The sequence below is a fragment of the Monodelphis domestica genome, chromosome 1 (genome assembly GCF_027887165.1).
Source record: "Monodelphis domestica isolate mMonDom1 chromosome 1, mMonDom1.pri, whole genome shotgun sequence".
In the NCBI taxonomy this organism is placed as follows: domain Eukaryota; kingdom Metazoa; phylum Chordata; class Mammalia; order Didelphimorphia; family Didelphidae; genus Monodelphis; species Monodelphis domestica.
Genome location: NC_077227.1, coordinates 457,189,981 through 457,204,693, shown reverse-complemented (window position 1 = coordinate 457,204,693; position 14,713 = coordinate 457,189,981). Strand labels below are relative to the sequence as shown.

The window sequence follows — 14,713 nt, the reverse complement described above, 5'->3', positions numbered from 1 at the left end:
CAGCTCAGCTTTCAGTAACAGACTAAAAGAGGGCAATTTCTTTAAGGAAGCACATGAGAACCTAGGAGCTTAGAACTTGTCACTGTCCAGAAACATGTGGACTCACCAATTGCTCTCCAAGAAGTCAAAACACACAAAGTAGGACAGGAAGATCAAGTATAGGAACAAGGTCAAGTATCCAGTGACCAACTTCAAAGATCTCCAATGTAAAATTTCAGAAGCAATTCTTGGAGAAGAATACCAGGGCTACCACAGTCTATGAGCCATTTGATCTTTTAACTTTGTGGATCCCCTCCAAAAAGGAGAAAATTTTGGAAGACATTCAAGCTGCTGAAGAATGTTTAAAAGAAATTTGTTGGCTTTATCTGTCTTCTCAAGGTAAAGCACAAGTAAGCTGATTAAAAACCAAGTATCTCCTTTGTAAATCAAGTGAATCTCAATCTCCCAGACCTACTTCAAGGAGATAGCAAGCCACTGGAAAGAATAAAAGAGTACCTACAAGAACTAAAAGAAATAGAAAATAGAAAGCAGATTAAAGAAGAGGCCTTTACTGTTTGAAAGAGTTGCTCAGAAAAATGCAAGAATATCAGCAAAACAGTATTATTCTAACACCTTAAGAGAACTTGGATTTTGTGATTAGTTTGAGTCTAAGAAAGTCCAAAAGGTAGAATATTTGACAGACCAAGAGAATGAAAACTACACTGAAGATGAAGTGGACCTTGATGAAGATAAACTAGGAGAACATTGGGGAGAAAATAATCAGGATGTCTTTATCAGTTAAGATAGTCTCAAATAAGATGATGTCATCCCAAAGAGATAATAAGGAAAAAGACTTGTATAAGAATAATCATAGCTGCCCTCTTTGTAGTGGCAAAAAAACTGGAAAATGAGGAGTTGCCCTCCAATTGGGGAATGGCTGAACAAATTGTGGTATCTGTTGATGATGGAATACTATTGTACTCAAAGGAATTATGAACTGGAGGAATTCCATGTGAACTGGAACGACCTCCAGGAATTGATGCAGAGTGAAAGGAGCAGAACCAGGAAAACATTGTACAAAGAGATTGATATACTGTGGTACAATCAAATGTAATGTACTTCTCTACTAGCAGCAATACAATGATCCAGGACAATTCTGAGGGACCTTTGAAAAAGAATGCTATCCATATTCAGAGGAAGAACTGTGAGAAATGAAACACAGAAGAAAGACAACTGCTTGATTACATGGGTTGATGGTGATATGATTGGGGATGTAGACTCTAAATGATCACCCCAGTGCAAATATCAATAATATGGAAATAGGTCTTGATCAATGACACATGTAAAACACAGTGGAATTGTTCATCAGCTACAGGAGGGAGGTGGGGGAGGAAGGGAAAGAACATGAATCTTGTAACCATGGAAAAATATTCTAAATTAACTAATTAAATAAAATTATAAAAATAAAATAAAATAAAATGATTACTTAAAAAAGATGATGTCATGAAGATAGTTTATAAGAAAATTTGGTGGAGAAAAAAAATGGGAACAAGAAAAGCATCTTAAAGTGCCCTGTTTCTATTGATTATAACCAGCAACCTGACTTATGTTATGCTTGTCACAGATGGGGGCTAGGCCCAAGCCAAAGGCCAGTGACTCTTTGGCATAGTAGGCATTGTGTCAGTCTCTAAAGTTGAAGGTCCTGAGTTCAGTCCTTGGAAGGAGGGTGTGATATCCTGGGAGAGGCTTCTGGAGACTAAAAGTGTCACTTGGCTTGGTTGCTTAGTCCCCATCTGAAGTGGATTATTAAACCTGAGATTCCCCTCAGGGTGGATTCTCAAGGGAACCGGGTCAAACCTGAGGCTTGCACCTCCAAGCATTTAGGTTATTTAAAACTGGGGATCACTAAATCTTTCTAAGCTACAAGTTTGGGGACTTCTAGTTTCCATGCTGACAATAGAAAAGTATTCATATAATGTCAGGTATAGATAGGTATTTATTTCCTCTACATGAAAGAAATGCTTGAAACAAACAAGACCCAGAAACTTGCATAGACAGAAAGATTGAAAATCGTATTTGGTAATCTATAACTACTGTTATGCTTTTCTAAAAGGTTGATACTTAAACCCATTAATATCCAATTGGGTCCTAAGTGCAATAAGGTAATCTTTTGTTTTTCACATTTTACAATTTTATATCTCTTTAATCTATTAATTATCCCACTCACTACAGCAGCTTTTCCAAACCTTTTCACGTGTCCTCGGAGCTCTCGTGGTCCCTGTCTCCCTTTAGAGGAGGCAAGCCAGCCTAGCATCCTGAGGGAGAGATAGGAAGTAACCATGGCCAGTCAAAACACTGTTACCACCTTGCCCAACATCTTCACCAAGATCTTGATACAGTCAGCCCAGGATCCTGAATCCAAGATCCTTGGGACTAGCAATGCTTCCACCCCACTGCCCACAGTCATCATCCTGGAAAGCAACCTCTATGGAGATGCAGCCTGGGAACTGCTCCTGCAAGTGATGAAGCCACAAATATTTGACTCAAAAAGAAAAGTTCTTGCTACTAAAGTCCTTGGTAACATGAGATGATTCATGTAATAGGTAGTATTGGGTATATTTGATGGATAAATGATAACTAATGGATCAGGTAGTTATCTTCTTTTGTCTGCCCTTCTCCCTCTATATTTGCCTTTCTCCTTCTTCCAGCCTCTTCTTCAGTCTCCTTCTAAGTCACTCAGGGTGAACTATGATGTTTCAGAGGAAATACTCTTTTCTCTTCTTTATCTCAAGTAGAGGTTTATTGGGGAAAACAGGAAAGATGGAGGATAGAGGTAAGTGGGTTGGGATTTCCCTATTATCTACAGTGAGCCTTAGGTTGGAGGATATTGAGAGAAATGACAATTCAATCACTACCATGAAACAGAGCAAGTCAGAAAGAGAGATAAGGATGATTGTCCTTCTTCTTCTGCCTTCAAATCAGCCAGGCTACCTCCAACTTGATTATCCCAAGTCCCAGATATTAACCCAGCTTCTTCCTTCAAAGTCACCACCATCAGCCAAGAAGCCCAGAAATCAATCAGCAGTTGACTCTTGCCTTCAACTGTTTCTCGGTAACATTTGTGACAAGGAAATCACTTAAAAGACTGATATATATTAATTTAAGGTCGCTAAGGAATTCAGCTATGTAATTCCTTAATGAAAACTCAAGTCAGCAGTCAACCTTTTATGGAGTTTAATTACAAACAGGAGGAAGAAAGGTATTAGAGAGAGAGAGAGAGAAAAGGGAGAGAAGGGAATAGGGCTTAAATACCCCCTCTGTTTAGGCTGGGCCAAAAGGCCCAAGTGCTTAGATAGCTGAGGCAAGAAAAGAGATCAGTCCCTATCACTCACGTGACCAAAATGGAGAAACAGTCTCGGGGCCTCCACCTCCAGCTTCCTTCAGAGCAAGCTTCTCAGAGCACAACCTCTCAGAGCAAAACCTTTCCAACCCCCCTAGTCCTCAGACCCCGCTATCTTTAAGGAAACCATCCAAGTTCCCTCCCCTTAGTTCTCACATCTACCAATCACTGTCCATGTCTTCCCTGTGCCAATGGTGGCTCTAGCTTAACCCAGGACCACCCAGAGGTCTGTGGCTTTGCACATGTCTGTTGAAGGTCATATTCTCAAATAATTAAATCTTGATCTATGCTGCAGCCCTTCCTAAATCCTGTTAGGACTGAGTAGGGTGGAGATTGTAAATTCCAAGACCTGGTTCTGTCATTCCAAGTATCTCTATTGTATCAATTCTAAAATCAATCATGACTCAAAGAACTTCCTGTTCTATGCTTAAGCATAGGTCAAAGCCCTTTCCATTGTTCAGCAAAAGGTTTCTGTCCTAAAGTAATCTTAAGTAGGGAGGAGAAAGACCTTCCCATGCCAAGGGGGTTCACATTCCAATAGACTATCAGTAGGAAATTTTTCAAGTATGAAATTTCCCAATGGTGAAATTTCCAACATTTATAAGTCTAAGAAATTTTAAGGTTTACACATTCCAAATGGAATCTTGCTACCACAAGGACAGCTACTATAAAAAAATTTTTTTTAAAAATGAGTCCTTTTCCTCTTTGTTATCTTTGCAGTATCAGACTAGTATTGGTATCTCTGAATCAAAGGGTTTAGTAGCTTTGGGATCATAGTTCCAAGTTGTTCTTGTCAACATGGAAATCTAGAGATCCCCAGTTTATTTAGTTTGAGGGTATAAACCCCAGGTTTTGACCTTGTCACAGGAAAGGTTTCCCCCTAAGGGAAGGTCCCTCTTCACCAGACAATAGACATCCACTTCAGCTTTGGCTCAGGAGTTAGTGCATCAGTCTCACAAGCTGAAGGTCCCCAGTCTGATCCTCGATCCTTGGAAGGAGGGTGTGATATACTGGGAGAAGCTTCTGGAGACAAAAGAGCTACTTGACTTGGATGGGATCTGTCTCCTCACCTGAAGTGGATGTCTATTGTCTGGTGAAGAGGGACCTTCCCTTAGGGGGAAACCTTTCCTGTGACAAGGTCAAAACCTGGGGTTTTTACACTCAAACTAAATAAACTGGGGATCTCTAGATTTCCATGTTGACATTGTCTAGGATGGTTTAAAATCTAATTAGGAATATAATAGCAGTTTACAAAAGTATTTTATAACTAATGTGAAAGTACAGTAATATGAAGTACTACTTGCTAATTAAAAGAATTTATTTATTTAATTCATTATATGTTCTGCCTTCATGCCCCAGCTGCCATTTTACTTTAGAACTACCTTGTGTTCTTGGGGTTTTCTCACCTTGGAACATCTCTCCACTATGCTGACCACATGATTACCTTCTCTCACTGGTGAGTTCCTTATGTGATCACTGTTTTGAAGATGTTCCAAGATAGCTATGCTTTGCTCCTCTATTAGACTGTAAGCTCCTTGAGGGCAGGAACTGTCTCTTGCCTCTTTTTGTATTTCTGGCACTTAGTACAATGCCTGGCACATAGTGGGTGCTTAATAAATGTTGATTTATTAATTGGCTGTGTTTGTGATTCAATGAATTTCTTCCACCATGGCCTTTTCCTTCTTTTCATTTCTTTTTATATGTTGTATTCCCCATAAGAAATGCAAACTTTTTGAAGTATGTGCTGTACGTGCTGAGGCACTTAATAAATGCTTATAGTTAACCTGCCTTTTTGCTAATTAAGTGCATGCAAAATAATAATACATGTATAACCCAGATAGAATCTCTTGCCGGCTCTGTGAGGGGGAAGGGAAGGGAGTGAGGGAGACAAGTTTGATACATAACTTCAGAAAACTAATGTGGAAATTTGTTATTACATGTAATAGGTAAAAAAAATTGAAAAAATACATGGAAAAATATTTAATAGAAGGAAAAAAATCACTGAGGATGGATGTTCAGAGAAAACCTCTCTCACTAGTTCTCTCTCACTAATAGAATGACCCAGGGACCACAATTTCCTGCCCATTTGTCAATTCAGCTCATAAAAGGCAGGAAGAAGGCTATGGAAGGCTTTACACAAAGGGATGCTAGGTTCTGCCACCCAAGTTATCCCAAAGCAATCAGCAAAAGGCAGGCCAAAACCAAGGGGAAGGCTCCCTCCAGCAATTTATAATTTAACTGAAACCAAACTAAAAATGTGCTTTATTTTCAAGCTGAAAGCTTTCTCTCACTTGGGTTTGATATTCAATGCTTAGGTGTGGGGCAGGGTAAGTGGTCATCAACTCCACCTAGGGATACACTTTCCATCCTGTGATTAGTTGAATCAAGACATGTGATTTGTTCTGGAGGACTGCAGTGCATCCTGGGGATTGTAGTCCTATAAGAACTCTTTGTCATGGAGAATTCATGGGGGATGCTACTGTGGTCTAGGCCAGTTTCCTAGAGCTCTTTGGATTGCTACTTTGCCATGATCAAGCTCACTTATTTTTATTTGTCATTTACCCTTCATTAGAAAGTAAATTCCTTGGAGACAGGTGCTTGGGTCTTATAGCATCTTTATATCACTAATGCAAAACTCAGGGCCTGGCACATACTTTGATGCAGGGGTCCCCAAACTATGGCCCATGGGCCACATGTGGCCCCCTGAGGCCATTTATCCAGCCCCCACCTCACTTCTGGAAGGGGCACCTCTTTCATTGGTGGTCAGCGAGAGGAGCATTGAATGTGGTGGCACCGCAAAGTGCAGCATTGTTCACGGTACTTCGGTGACATAATCCTTTGCATGTCACCTTGTTCTGAGAGTAACTAAATAAGAACCAGGTACCTAGCAAAGGATTATGTGGCTGCACAATGGAAGACCTCAGCATGGTGAGTGGCGATGTGGGGGAGGGGATTCCACACTGTGTATACTGTTGCCCGGTATAGTGGTGGCAGTGATGGGCCTGTACAAGGTGTGCCAGGCCCATCCCAGCCAGCGCTGCAACCTCCGCTATCCCAGATAGTGGTATACAGATTGGTTCATAGTTTTTTATTTTTTTTATTTTTTTTAATAGTCCGGCCCTCTAATGGTCTAAGGGACAGTGAACTTGCCCCCTATGTAAAAAGTTTGGGGACCCCCTGGTCTAGGCAATGTGCTAAGGGCTATAACAACAATAACAACAAAAATAAGTAGCATTTATATAGGGTTTAGTATAAGCTATGAATTGTTCTAAGGGCTTTATAAGTATTAGCTCATTTGATACAACCATCCTGGGAGGTAGGTGACATTATTATTATTATTTTTTAAAACCTTTACTTTCTATCTTAGGATTAATACTGTGTATGGGTTCCAAATCAGATGAGAAGTTAGGGTTAGACAATAGGCATTAAGTGACTTGCTGAGGGTCACACAGCCCAGAAGTATCTGAGGTCAGATTTGAATCTAGAACCTCCTATCTCTGGGCCTGACTCTTAATCCAGAAGGTGCTATTATCATCCTCATTTTACAGATGGAGAAACTGAGGCAAACAAGGGTTAAGTGACTTTTCCAGGGTCACATGACGAGTAAGTATCTGAGATTGGATTTAAATTCAAGACTTCCTGGCTCCAGGCCTGGCACTCTATTCATTGATGATGTAGTCATCAGTAGATTTAGAGTAGGAAGAGACCTTCAAAGTCATGAAATCCAACCCTCATTTTATGGATATGGAAACTGAGGCTGAGAGAGCTTTAGTGATTTTCTCATAGTAACAGCAAGTATCTGAGACAGAGTTTGAACTCAGGTCTCCCTTGCTCTAAACCCAGTATGTCAGTATCTGTTGAGCTATGTGACCTGTCTCTTTCTGCCTCAGCATTATTAAGGAGCTGAATTTGAATCCCATTGCTCACTCTTATGGGCAAATCATTTAACCTCTGTGAGCCTCAGTTTCATCTGTAAAATGGGGCTCAGAGAACTTACCTCATAAAGTTGTTATAAAGTTCAAATGAACTGATTTATAGGAGATGTTTTGCAAACTTTGATGTACTGTATTAATATCAGTTGTTAAGATAATTGGCTGCTAGTTTGCATAATGCATAGATTGCCAGGCCTGAAGTCTGGAAGAATTGAGTTCAAATCTGGCCACAGACATTTCCAAACTGTCTGACCCTGGGCAAGTCACTTAACTCTGTTTGCCTCAGTTTCCTAATTTGTAAAATAGTGAATAACTAACCCCTCAAGTATCTTTGCCAAGAAAGCCATAAAAGGGATTATAAGGGATCAGACAGGACTAAAGAAAGCTGAATAGCTAAATATTAAGTTAATTGTGTAATCTAATCCTATAATTTTACAGCTAAGGATGCAGGCTCAGAGAGAGGAATGGATTTGCCCAAGATCATATAGCTAATATGGGGCAGAGAGGGAGTACTAGAACCCAGATTTTTGGCTTCAATACTTTTCCCATTATATTATAGTGCTGTTTTATTTAAATTTTTATTGTCTTTTATTTACATATCACCATCCTTTCTGAATATATCCTTCCCTCTTTCCTCCTCAGTAAGCCATCCCTTATAATAAAAAATTAAAAAGTAGTTCAACAAAATTGATCAAAACAGTAGTCTGATAGAATATGAAATATTCTATACCACAGTTCCTTTCCACTCTTCACCTCTGCAAAAAAGAGGAGAAAAGTATGCTGTCTAAAACACAACTTGCAGAATTTTCTTAATAAGTCAGGTGCTATAGAATTATGGAATTCTGCATTTATGTACTCTAATCCTTCATTTTATAGATGTGAATTTTAGATTTACTCCACCCTGCTTAGTCTAACAAAACAGGAATGTCTACACCCCTACTTAAGGATGAAGTGTTGAGAAGGATGGCCTATGACAGACATGTGCTAGCAAATGACAAATCAGAAACAACTGACAGACCCCCTGGGCTGTCTTAAATCAATCTTAAGTTACCATGGGTACATGAGAGACGCAGGAAGTGATGTAAAAACGGTCTATATATTTTGCGTCATTTCCTATCTCAGCTCTTTTCGCAGAGAAGTGGCTCTGGCTCTTGCGGCGGAGAGGTGGCTGGTGTCAGCATGCTGAGGGTCTTGGCATCTTGGCGGTATGCAGCTATTGTCCAGGTTTGGTGGTGAGAGTCCTTGATACAGTAACTGGGAGAAGCTTAATATCGTAGGTCAGGTGATGCATCTTCTCTGAGCTCTCTTGGAGTTTAGGCTGATTCCTTTTTCCTTTACTTTCTGAAACGCTATCCTCTTAGGAAGCCCCTAATCTTCTGAGGAGCCCTCTTGGCAGAGGTCTTTGAACTGCCCCTGGCACAGGCTAGGCCAGAGAATTCTTATACCCTTTTCCCTCTCTCTTCTTAATTCTTTCCCTCTATATTAATTAAACCACCACAAAATTTCCAAACTGACTTGAGTATTTTATTTAGGATTTGAATTAACCCCTTGCGACCAATTAAATTTATATTCAGCCTCAACCCTAAAATTTACCCTCACATAGATGAAGCTAATATTTTTTATTATTTATTTTTCTTTTTTCTTTTTTTCCCTTTTTAAAAAATTTGGTCAATTTCAAACATTATTCCTTGGTTACAAAAATCATATTCTATTCCTCCCTCCTTTCCCCCCACCCTGTGTATAATGTTTCCGTGTATAATGTTCTCCTGGTTCTGCTCCTCTCATTCTGTATCACTTCCTGGAGGTTGTTCCAGTCTCCATGGAATTCCTCCACTTTATTATTCCTTTGAGCACAATAGTATTCCATACCAACATATACCACAATTTGTTCAGCCCAATTGAAGGGCATCCCCTCATTTTCCAATTTTTAGATGAAGGTAATATTGGCAGGGCTTAGATAACTTGTTTCAGTTCACATGGAAAATCAAGGGCAGGATCCAGGCCTGCCAGACCACTGAAAATGATTAAAGGACAGGGCTAGTCCAGGTTAGGTCAGGAAGGAGCTCATCGAGGTCCTAGAGAGAAAGGATCATAGATTGGTAGTTTTCTGTTTTAAGTATGATTCTTGCTCTCTGGATAATAATTCCATCTTTTTCTTCCTGCTGGGTACATAAGAGCTGGCAGCACCCTATTCATTTCAATACCTCAAAAAAAGGAATTGACAAAACCCTGTGTTTTGGCCCCTAGTATGTTTTTTTATCTTGACTTTTTGTCATTGTGGGGAAGAGGCCCCTGGGGCAAGACACTTAATCCTGTTGGCTTCAGTTTCCTCTGTCAAATTAGCTGAAAGAAAGAAATGGTAAATTACTACAGTATCTTTGTCAAGAAAAATTCCAAAGGGGGCCATGAAACAGCTAAACTTAAAAAAGACTGAGGGGGTATCCTGGAGAATTGTGGGAGATAAGATTTACTATGTAGTCATAAATTGTCAGAACTGGAAGGAGGCTTAGAACCCAGAAAGTAGTGTATCAGAACTGGAAGAGAATTTAATGGGAATTTAATGACAATTTAATCAGAAAGCCCCAATTTTCTAGAACCAGCTCAAAGAAGGGAAATGACTTAGCCACAGTCACATGTTCAGTGAATAGCAGAGCCTAGTTCTTGGCTCACTCCTTTAGAAGTTCCTGTGACAAAAGCTGCCTCCCACACCTCCTCTAGCATCACCAACCCAGCTGCATCCCTCAAGTCAGTGACTGCTCTGCGCCCACGGTCAGCTCTGGGCTACGGGTATTATTAGTGCAATTATGGTAGGGAGCAATAAGACTCTGACACAGCCTGTCACTTCCCACTCTCAGGTCCTCAAATACTATTATTATTGTTGTTGTGGACTATTTGGTTGTGTACTGTTGTGAACTATTGTGCATTCATGTAGGAAAAAGGGGTCTCTATCGTCACAACCTAGAAAGTGTCACAAGCGGTTCTGTTTACAATTCCAGCTCTGGACCTCGCAAGATTTAAAAAAAAAAAGTCAAGCTGTAGACTGTCCTTCCTGCAAAGAAAGATGTCCTTAGAGCCCAGGCCGCAAGACAAAAAAAAAAGGTCTGGTCTCTTTAAATTTCAATTCTAATGGGCGGGGTCCCCAGCAGAGTCCCAGGCTTCCCCGCCAGCCGGGTAACAGCTCCACCCTCCTTCTGATCGACAAGAGAATCGCCCAATAAAAGGAGAGGGTGTCGGCTCTATATTACCACGGAGCAATGGGAGAGCAAGACAGCCTGCTCGGAGGCGGGACCTTACGAGGCTGGGCCGAGGAGTCCGCCTGGGTGAGCGGCAGCAGCCAAACCCGGGGAGCGACGGAAGGGCCCAGGTTGTGGGCCCTGGTGAGTAACGGTCGGCACGACCGGGGCTGGAGCCAGCTTTGGGGCTAGAGGGGATGAAGGTTGGGTTCTGTGCGGGGTGCGGGGGCGGAGGAGACGAGGGCTAAGAAGCGAGGGGGTCCTGGGGGCCTGGGCCAAAGGGGCCGGGGAAGCAGGGCGGGGGAAGGGCGGGGAGGGGTCCCAGGGAGCTGGGGGGAGGGGATTGGAGGACTGGAACGTGGGGGCGGGGGCGCGGGGGGGCGGGGTAGAGGGAGGCGGTGAGGAGAATGGAGGAAAGGATGCCTGGGAAGCAGGGGAATGGAGGGAAAGGATGTCTGGAGAGGAAGGAGAATTGGGGGAAGAATGTCTGGAGAGTGAGGGAATGGGGGGGGAAATGGCTGGGGAGGTGGGGAGTGGAAGAAGAGATGCCTGGGGAGGTGGGAGAATGGGAGAGGGAGGATGTCTGGGAGTAGAGAAATCAGGAAGGGTATATTGAGGAGAAAGCATGTCCGGTGAGGGAAAGAATGGATGAAAGAGTGCCTGGGGAGGGGGATAATAGTAGAAAGAAAGCTAGGGAGGAGGGAGAATGGAAGGAAAGGATATTTGTAGAGAGGAGAAGGGAGGAAGAGATGATTATGGAGGGAGAAGAATGGGAGGAAGGATGACTGGGGAGGAGGGAGAATGGGAGGGAAAGAAATATTTGGGGAGGGGGACAGTGGGAGGACAGGATTCTGGTAAGGGGGGAGACTAGAGGAAGGGATACTGGGGGAAGGGGGAGAATGAGAAGGAAAGGATGTCAGGAGAGGGGGGAAATAGGGAGAATGGATGGCTGGGGTTGGGGTGAGATTTGGGTAAAAGGTAAAGAGCAAAGAGCCTTGGGAATTCATATTAGGGCATGAGAGTTATGAGATTCCAAGGTTTGTGTGATTATACATTTATTTAGATTTGGAAGGACTTTAGAGATCATTTAGTCACCCTGTCATTTTTCAAATGAAATAAAAAAAAAACCCAAAAACAATGTGAGGGCAGAAGCTTAATTTACTTTTTTGTATTCCTGTCTCTAGAATTTAGTGCAGGGTGTAGCAGATGAGCACTAAATGGATGCTTGTTAATTGATTAATGAAGCCAGTGAGGTTAATTTGCCCAAGATCACATTAGTAACAAGTGACCAAGTAGGGAGTTCTCTGATTTCAAACTCTGAAGCTATCACTTTTTCACTCATGTCATGCTTTGGTTCTTTCCTGGTCTTCTTCCCTTCCGAGATAACCTCATCTCACCCCTTAATGAACTATGCTCTCTATTCTTTATCAAGTCCTTACATTGCAAAACCATTGGGGGACTTAAACCCATGCCTATGGGTCAGTGTCAGAAACCTAGTCTTAGAGTCAGGCCTTGCTATGCCAGGGTGGTCTCTCTTCTAATCTTATTAATAACATGAACTTTCTGTGGATCCTGAAAGTGATGATGGTAAAATCAAAACTTCTTGAAGAGAAAGTCATGTGATTGATACACATGATTTACTTAATTAATATATATTTGATATGTCTTTAGGAATTGGTACTCCAACCTCCCCTTACAACTCATGCATAGGATAAGGACACTCAGGGATGATGTTGGAGATTATACAGGATACTTTGTTACCTATTTAGCCCCAAATCCATTCCTGGTTGGTGGCAGTTTTTCTTATATGCCAACCTTGAGTTAATAAAAACGGTATTAGCAAATTCAGCATTGATCTGAAGATGAACCATACTTAAAACCCTTCATGGTCATGGGTTCATACATTTGGAGATCATCTAGTTCACCTAGAGAAGCTGCCTAGTAAAGTCAGAAGACTTGGGTTTTAATCCAGCTCTGCTACGTAATCACCCAGTATGTTTTTTAATGCTTTGTTTAACCTCTTGAGGTCTATTTCCTCATCTAAAAGGAGAGCATTGAATTAGATGAACGCTCTGGTCCCAATTCTAAATCTGTGATCTTTTGAATCTCTTCATTTTAAAGATGAGGAAACTGAACCCCAGGGAAAAAGAAATGACATTTCCAAATCAGAACTAAGATTTGAGCCCGGGACATCTGATTCTAAACTTAGCATAGTATCTATTATTATTCTCTAAGTTTGTTTTCTAGATACACTCAGGGTTATGTACAGGAGTTTGCTTAAAATTTATAAAAAAATTATAGAAAACTTAATTATGTGCTTGGATCCTGACCTGGATATGGGGCTAGGATATAGAGAAGAATAGAGATACAGACATATAGGACAATATTTATCTTCAGGGAACTCATTTTGTTGGGATTCAATACGCATTCGAAGCAGATGACATTTTAAAGCAGTATTCAGTATGATTAAGTGAATAGTGGGTGGTGCAGACAGTAAGTGCCAGTTTGGTTTTAAAGCAGCAAATGTAGAGGAACAGATGCAAACTACTAAGGCAGCTCTGGACCTGACTCAGGCTTAGAAAAGTCCTTTAGGAAAGCAATAATGATAATACCATTTTGCATTCTCACAGCGTTTCTGTTTTTCTTTGTTTCTTGTTTTACTTTCCAAATCCTTTTCACTTCGGTTGTCCCATTCTGTTTTTACCACATCCCTGGCCAGCAGCAGAAGAGTAAAAAGAACGGTAGACTTGGAGTCAGGAGATCCATGTTCGAATCCTGATTCTGACACCTGTTAGCTATGTGACTCTGGTTAAGACATTTAACCTCTCAAGTTTTAATTTAGTCATCTGTAAAATGAGAATACTGATAACTACACAATTGTGAAGAAATTGCCAAGTAAGCCTCAAGTCACTTTTTTTTTAAACCCCTACCTTCTGTCTTAGAATCAATACTGTGTATTGGTTCCAAGGTAGAAGAGTAGTAAGGGCTAGGCAATGGAGGTTAAGAGACTTTCCCAGGGTCACACAGCTAGGAAGCATCTAAGGCCAGATTTGAACCCAGGACCTCATATCTCTAGGCCTCGAATCATTCTTGAAATGTGAATTGGTAGGTGGGGCATTTTATAGCTAAGGAACTGAGGTTTACTTACCTTCGAATAAACTCCCTGTAAAAGGAGTAGAGGCTCAGAGAGAAATGATTTGTCTAAAGCTAAAAAACTGGTTGGTGGCATACGGCTTAGGAGTCTCATGATACTTACTGTCATCATATCATGCTACTAATAATGACAGGCTCTGTGGCGGTCTCAGCCTGAGACTCTTTTCCCTAGACTTCATTGCCTATTCTCAAATGGCCCTTTCTAAGCATCTTGGACCTCTTGCACAGTTTTATTAGCCTGTCAAAGGGGAACTGATATCCTAAAGCCCCAGCTATAATTTTCACCCCATGTTCTGTTTTCTTTTCCCTGTTGGCAGTCCCAAGTACTTTGGAAAGTGGCTTTGCCACTGCCAGACCTCTGCCAGTTCTTCTACCCATCAAGGAAACCAGTTTGCCAGCGTATCTGGTTAAGGATTTGAGAGGTTCTGAGTATATGCAGCCATCTAAGTCAGTGATATTTTTGTTTTCTACTTCTCCCCTACATCCATCCTCCACTTTGTCCATCTGTTGTTGGTTATGATTTGTGAGCCTCTTTTTTGGGTGGATAACTTTCTATGACAATTTTTGACTTAAATAGAGATCGATATCTGCTTATGTTGGGGTATCTACTGATGCTCCTAGCAATAAATGTCAGAATCTGAATCTATTGGTCAATCATATCCTACCTACTCTTCTTTGTATCAACTGGTGTATTGTGGTCAGTGTGGTGGAAGCCGAGTCATTGCTTTGATGGGGAGATTTCGGGGGTTAGGGGGGAAAAGCCAGAGGTGCTAGAGATGGAATAGTTGATTAAGTAATAGGTGTGGTCTCAAGTTTATTTCCCAAATGGTATGTCTCCTAAAATCATGTAATGTCAGAGCTGGAAGGGAACTTAGAGTACAAAAGATTAGAATGAAAGGAACAGTGTTAGACATAGAATGCAGAACTCAAAGGGAATAATAAATCCCTTATTCAGTCTAATCTCTCATTTTACAGATGGGGAACTAAATCCCAGCAAAATGAAGTAACTTAATCTG

At 41.2% G+C, this 14,713-nt stretch overlaps 1 protein-coding gene across 5 annotated transcripts in view; it reads left to right on the top strand.

Annotated features, from left to right (window-relative positions):
* The first annotated feature begins 10,484 nt into the window (after window positions 1-10,484).
* The window catches only part of ELMO2 (engulfment and cell motility 2), a 63,018-nt gene continuing 58,789 nt past the window's right edge, over window positions 10,485-14,713 (top strand). For 2 of the 5 annotated variants that reach the window (XM_056812369.1, XM_007474940.3), the window contains exon 1: window positions 10,488-10,688. The gene's annotated coding sequence lies outside the window, so the exon portion shown is untranslated. Of the gene's footprint in view, window positions 10,689-14,713 lie in introns of all 5 variants that reach the window. The other 3 variants (XM_056812367.1, XM_007474941.3, XM_056812368.1) reach the window with 3 other exon arrangements.